The following is a 6,162-nucleotide window of genomic DNA, read 5'->3' as shown; positions in this document are numbered from 1 at the left end:
CGTACCCCTAACCGCACAGCCAACTTGCTCAATGATTATTGTTTCGAGAGGAAGTACAAGTAGGCAACCATCCTCTATTAACACTAATTAGAGGGAAAAGGGGGAAGGGTTCCAGCACTCAAAAAATGAAAGTATCGGCCAAAGAAAAATAAGGGCCCTGAAGTGCATGAAAATGGAAGAGGAAGTACTACTTAACAACCATTCTCTATTAACATTAATTAGAAGGGAAAATTGGAAGTGGTCTGACATTTCAACAAATGAAGATATCGGCCAAAGAAAGACAAGGGTGACGAGGGGTGTGAAATTGAAATACTTCTTAGGCTTTGACACCTTATACTGCCAGGGTCATAAAAGAACAAGAGTTGACCCAGGAAGGTCGGACAGGATAGATGAAGGTGAGTAGCCTGGCACAAGTACAGTAAGTGGAAGCAGTGCCATGGCTCAGCTAAGGGCCACATGGTCCCCAACCCACGCCACCAACTTGAGAGCCTCTGGATTCCCTTTTAGTCACCTCTTACAATAGACAGGGATACCGGGGATGTTATTCTACCGCCCCCACTCACAGGGGGAAGAACTTTTTTCTTTTGTTAGTTACTTTATGTCGCACTGACATGTCTTATGGCGACGATGGGACAGGAAAGGGCTAGGAGTGGGAAGGAATCGGCCGTGGCCTTAATTAAGGTACAGCCCCAGCATTTGCCTGGTGTAAAATGGGAAACCATGGAAAACCATCTTCAGGGCTGCCGACAGTGGGGTTCGAACCTACTGTCTCCCGAATACTGGATGTACTTAAGCGACTGCAGCTATCGAGCTCGGTGGGGGAAGAACAAGGAAGAGGTCCAACACCTGGAAGAATGAAGGTATCGGTAAAAGAAAGTGAGGCAAAGGTCACGGTAGATGTGAAAATGAAAGACTCCTGAGGTCTTACAAACCTAATACTATATAATGGCGTATGGCCTCTGACAAGGCCTGGTGCAACAGGTCTTTTTCTAATAGACGACCTGCATGTCTGTGAAGATGGGGGCCCTCCTAGGATGATTTCTAATGTTGAATACGCCACACACACCCAGCCCCCGAGCCATTGGAATTAACCAATTAAGGTTAAAATCCCCGACCCGGCCGGGAATCGAACCCGGGACCCTCTGAACCGAAGGTCAGTACGCTGACCGTTCAGCCAATGAGTCGGGCAACCTAATACTGTTGGGGTCAGAAAAGAACAAGAGTTGACCAAGAGAGGTTAGACAGAATAGAGGGAAGTGAGGATGGTGGTGGTGGTGATTATTGTTTTAAGAGAAAGTACAACTGGGCAACGATTTCCTATTAACACTAATCAGAGGGGACAAGTGGAAGGGTTCTGATTCTTTGAAACATTAAGGTATCGGGCAAAGGAATACAAAGGCCATGAACGGCATATAAATGAAAAATTCCCTAGACCTCAGAAATCTAATATTGTCATGGCCAGAAAAGAACAAGAGTTGACCAAGGGATGTCGGATAGGTGGTGGTGATTGTCAGTGATTATTGCTTTAAGAGGAAATACAACTGGATAACCATCCTCTATTAAGACTAATCAGAGGAAAACTATCAGGGGCGGTGCGTGGTATTGTTGCTTTTTTTTTTTTTTTTTTTTTTTGCTAGTTGCTTTACGTCGCACCGACACAGATAGGTCTTATGGCGACGATAGGACAGGAAAGGGCGAGGAGTGGGAAGGAAGCGGCCATGGCCTTAATTAAGGTACAGCCCCAGCATTTGCCTGGTGTGAAAATGGGAAATCATGGAAAACCATTTTCAGGGCTGCCGACAGTGGGATTCGAACCTACTATCTTCCAAATGCTGGATACTGGCCGCACTTAAGCGACTGCAGCTATCGAGCTCAGTGGTATTGTTGCAGGGTTGCACAACTCCCAATAATTTTGCTCTTCATTTGTCGTCTTTTCTTCTGTTTTAGTTTAATAAATTTAACATGTATTCAAAAACACGTTAAAATGAACCATCTTCGGTCGTTCGCTGTACTAATGCTTCGTAACGGACCAACAAACGCTGCTCGCTTTGAATCAAACTCAGGGGGTTTGCTCTTCTACGGCAACTCTCTAGCGGACAGAGCGGCGCAGTGTACCTCAGCAGGGACGAGCCTAAGCCTGTATAGCATCAGGTAGCATGCTCGCCAGTATCGGTCTCAGGGAGTTGCACTAGACTAGCACGTCCCCTACCGAGAAACAGTTCCAAATGTCCCTGTTAGATTGCGCCACTCTGCGGAGATTACTTCATTCCTACTTTCACTTCTCTCGCAAAGGTAATTAATTTCCAGTTTTTAAATTTACAACATCCATTTACGTTGCACCGACGCAGATAGGTCTTACGGCGACGATGGGGTAGGAAAGGGCTAGGAGTTGGAAGGAAGCGACCATGGCTTTAATTAAGGCACAGCGACAGCATTTGCCTGGTGTGAAAAGGGGAAACCGCGGAAAACCATCTTGTCAGTAGATTTACTGGCATGTAAAACAACTTCGGCACCTCGGCGTCTCCGATAACCGTAAAAAGTCGTTTGTGGGACGCAAAGCCAATAACATTATTATTAAGAGTAACTGTAGTTAGAGTATATAATTAGCTTCTTATTTCCTGGGTTGTAATTGCCAGATATATTACAGTTTTAGTAGGAATGTAGTTCACTACTTAATGAGAATAAGGTTTCTTGTTATTTCTGTAAGCTATAAAAATGTGAGATGAAAATGTTGGTGCAACACCCAGCTTCACATACCACCAGCTGCCACTGGAAACTATGAATGGGATCCAACATTTAGAAAAATGGAGATATCAGCCAAAGAAAGCCAAGGGCCATGGAGACCGTGGAAATAAAAAACTCCCTAGGCCTCGTAAACCTAATAATGTCAAAGTCAGAAAAGAATGAGAGTTGACAAAGGGAGGTCAGATAGGATAGATGAAATTGAGGAGCCTGAATCAAGTAAGTGGAAGCACTGTCAGGGGTCCTTTTTATCCACCTCTTATGAATGGGCAGGGGATACCATAGATACCATAGATGTTATTCTCCCCCCCACCCTCAGACAGATGTCAAATATGATAGATGAAATTGAGAAGCCTGCGACAAGTGGAAGCAAGTGATATGTATCATTATTAATCGGTATTGAAGATACTATGTGTAGGATGCTAAATAGTTCATTATGCCACCTATTCAATACATTAGAAATTTTAAACATTTAGGAATTTATCATCATTTCCATATGAGACATGTTTCGCCCTTCTTTGAGGGCATCATCAGTCATAGTACTACCTCAAGGCATAAATCAGGTACCTGATTTGTAATTAAATTGTAAATACTAAGATAAAAAATTGACAGATTACAGTGGAAAAGTCAAGAGAAAAACAATGTTCAATGATGATATAGATAACAATATATTAGCCGTTGGCTGTAAATTATCAGTTGTGAAGGATAACAGCGTCAAGATGTTAGGGTATGTCCTACAAAGGATAACTTAACATATTAACATGGGGCAGTTTAAGGAAAAGATAAGTGACTAGCACTAATAAGTAAGACCACCGGGTATTTGACAGTGTCCAGCAGCAGTGGTCCATAGAAGTATTGACGTTGTATTATCAGAAATGTTGGTAACTGTTACCAATGTCCTCTGTTACCACTAGTGAGAAGGAAAAGGAAGAGGTCCGACAGTTCGAAGAATGAAGCTATCGGCAAAGGAATGAGTTGTGATGTGGTGTTTACTGTTTTAAAAGGAAGTACAACTACTTGACAACTATTCTCTATTAACCCTAGAATAGTAAACTTCCGTCTCCCAGACGACGTACCCCTTTACTTTCCTAGGAAATTTCCAGATGCTATTGAACTGTGCCTTCCCCAGCTATCAATAATCAGTGCAGACCATGGTTTTGAACATAAAGGTCCAGTTGTTTATTCACTGTGATATGACCGTCGTCTGAGAGATGAATGTTTATGATTTGTGAAAGTATTCATGATCTGCACATAGTTGTAAATAGTGTGAATATTTGGTTCAATACAGTAATGTTTTTTGTACGTAATACGTAAGCTTAATAGGATATTGAAATGGAAAATCTAGTGCATGATGATGAATTGATAACGGCAGTTCTTTCTGAATTATACAGAGAACCACTCTCTCTAGGAGACATTAGTAGTAATGAAAGTGATGTAAGTGAAGTTGAAGATGGTGTATAAGAATCACTGCATTGGTCAGACTGTGATGACGAGCCTACCTTATTATTCAACAGCTCAGAAGCCAATCAGCAAGTGAAGAACTTTGAAATTCACCTCAGTAATAGTAATCAACATTCGGAATCTGTCAGTGATAACGATAATGATAGAAACAACAGTAGCCACCCAAATATAATTGTTCGCAGGAAAACAATTCTCAGAGGATGAGACGATTATAAGTGGTCCGCAAAAAAGCCACAAAGGGCTGGAAGTCGAACACCAGCTCGAAATATTATTTATATGAGACAAAGACCAGTAAATGATGCAGAAAAAGTGGAAAGTCCAATAGATCTATTCATTTTATTTTTTTCTGGTGATATGCTAAACCAAATAGTTACTCACACCAATACTGAAATCACTGATATAAAAAAAAAAAAAAAAAAAAAAAAAAAAAAAATATATATATATAACCTCAACCAACTGCACATATATTTAGTAGAAATGAAATCTCTCATGGGTCTGTTAGTACTGTCAGTTGCTCAGAAAAGTAACCATGTGAACTCTAAAGAATTATTTGACTCTAGTTTCAGTGGATCACGCTATGTATCTTGCATGTCAAAAGACCATTTTGACTTTCTGATAAACAGTCTTAGATTTGATGACAAGACAACCAGACTTTTGCGTCGTGAACATGATAAGTTTGCACCTATACGTGAGCTTTGGGATCAGTTTGTTTCAACCTGCACTCGTAACTGTATTCCAGGAGGGTTCTTGACAGTCGATGAACAGCTGATCGCATTTCGAGGCCGCTGTCCATTTTGCATGTATATGCCCAAAAAGTCCAATTAATATGGGATAAAAATCGTTTTATGTGATGTTAAAATGAAGTACATGCTCAATGCGATCCCATACGTTGGTAAAGGTACTAATCCAACAAGCCTCCCTTTGGTTATGTATTTCGTGAATGAAATTACCCGGCCAATACATGGATCAAACAGAAATATTACCACCGACAATTTGTTCACCTTAGTTCATCTGGCCGATTCTCTGCATTGCGACCATAACATGACAATCATTGGAACAATGAGAAAAGACAATTTAACCTCAGAGATGAATACAGTCAAAGGAAGAAAGCTTGGGTCCTCCATGTTTTGTTATGATGGTATAAAAACAATGGTATCCTATAAAGGAAAACCAAACAAGAATGTAATCCTCCCTTCTTCATGCCATGAAGTAGGAACAATAGCAGCCAGTGGGAAACCAGATATGGCGGAAAACTACAATGGGACTAAAGGTGCCGAGGACACTTTTGATGAAGGTCGTGAATGGCATATAAATGAAAAATTCCTTAGGCCTCAGAAATCTAATATCGTCATGGCCAGAATAGAACAATAGTTGACCAAGGGATGTCGGATAGGTGGTGGTGATTGGCAGTGATGATTGCTTTAAGAGGAAGTACAACTGGATAACCATCCTCTATTAAGACTAATGAAAGGGAAACTATGAATGGGATCCAACATATCAAAAAAATATGGGTTAAAAATTGTTTTACGTGATGTTACTATGAAATACATGCTCAATGCAACCCCATTCCTTGGTATTCCAAGAAAAACAAGATGGCCAATGTGTATCTTTTATAGTATGATTAATACATCACTTATCAATGGATACCATATTTATGTGCATATGATGGTTCAAAAAGACCAAAAGCCACTTTCAAGGCGAGAGTTTGCAAAGGATATGTCCGAAATGCTAATGGCTCCAAAGCTGCAAAACAGACTTCAGACACCAACTTTGAGGCGTAGTCTGAAGAGGACCATCGCTGGAATTCTTGGAAAAGATGGCATTCCTGAAGAGCCTCAACCAGGTACTTTACTTGTTGGTAGTCTGACAGACGAAAGTTTATGATTAGTGTTACACTTTAGACTTTATGATTCTAGAGTTAACACTAATCAGAGAAAATGTAAGAGGTCCGACACTTCA

This window comes from Anabrus simplex, chromosome 1 (genome assembly GCF_040414725.1).
Source record: "Anabrus simplex isolate iqAnaSimp1 chromosome 1, ASM4041472v1, whole genome shotgun sequence".
Lineage (NCBI taxonomy): Eukaryota > Metazoa > Arthropoda > Insecta > Orthoptera > Tettigoniidae > Anabrus > Anabrus simplex.
The sequence above is the reverse complement of the archived record's forward strand: the minus strand, read 5'-3'. Positions refer to the sequence as shown.